The 453-nt window shown below is 33.8% G+C and overlaps 1 protein-coding gene across 2 annotated transcripts in view; it reads left to right on the forward strand.

Moving 5' to 3' along the window:
• Positions 1-453, forward strand: part of LOC119588776 (protein Gawky-like) — a gene marked incomplete in the record, with an annotated part of 110,804 nt that overhangs the window by 36,758 nt on the left and 73,593 nt on the right.

Raw genomic sequence — 453 nt, forward strand, 5'->3', positions numbered from 1 at the left:
CTAAATGTACTTGCAAATGAATCATGCTTGATATTTACTGTCTATAATTGTGATTTACATTATTAAATTGTGAACATATTTTGTTTTATATTAAGAATCATTACTTTAGCTGGGTTTAAAGGTTTCTTATAGTATATATTCTTGACCCTTGCTCCAACCAAGTAGTGGAAATAATAACTTTAATAATAACTGGTAATATTTATTAAGCAGATACTTAAAGGATACACCACTGTGTCTCCATTTGCAAATGCTCATGAAGTAGAGGCTGCCAGCTGGTATTTTCTGTTCCACAAGTATTCTGAAGATTCATCACATTTCAATGGTTTCTTGCAAGAATGTAGCCAGAAGAAAATGGAGGTCATCATCTTCCTGAAACCTATGTTGTTTTCAGTTGTTTCCACACTTGATATAAACATTTCCTCATAGAGAGTAGAAACTTTCCCCCCCCCCCCC

This window comes from Penaeus monodon, chromosome 24 (genome assembly GCF_015228065.2).
Source record: "Penaeus monodon isolate SGIC_2016 chromosome 24, NSTDA_Pmon_1, whole genome shotgun sequence".
NCBI classification, from domain to species: Eukaryota; Metazoa; Arthropoda; class Malacostraca; order Decapoda; family Penaeidae; genus Penaeus; species Penaeus monodon.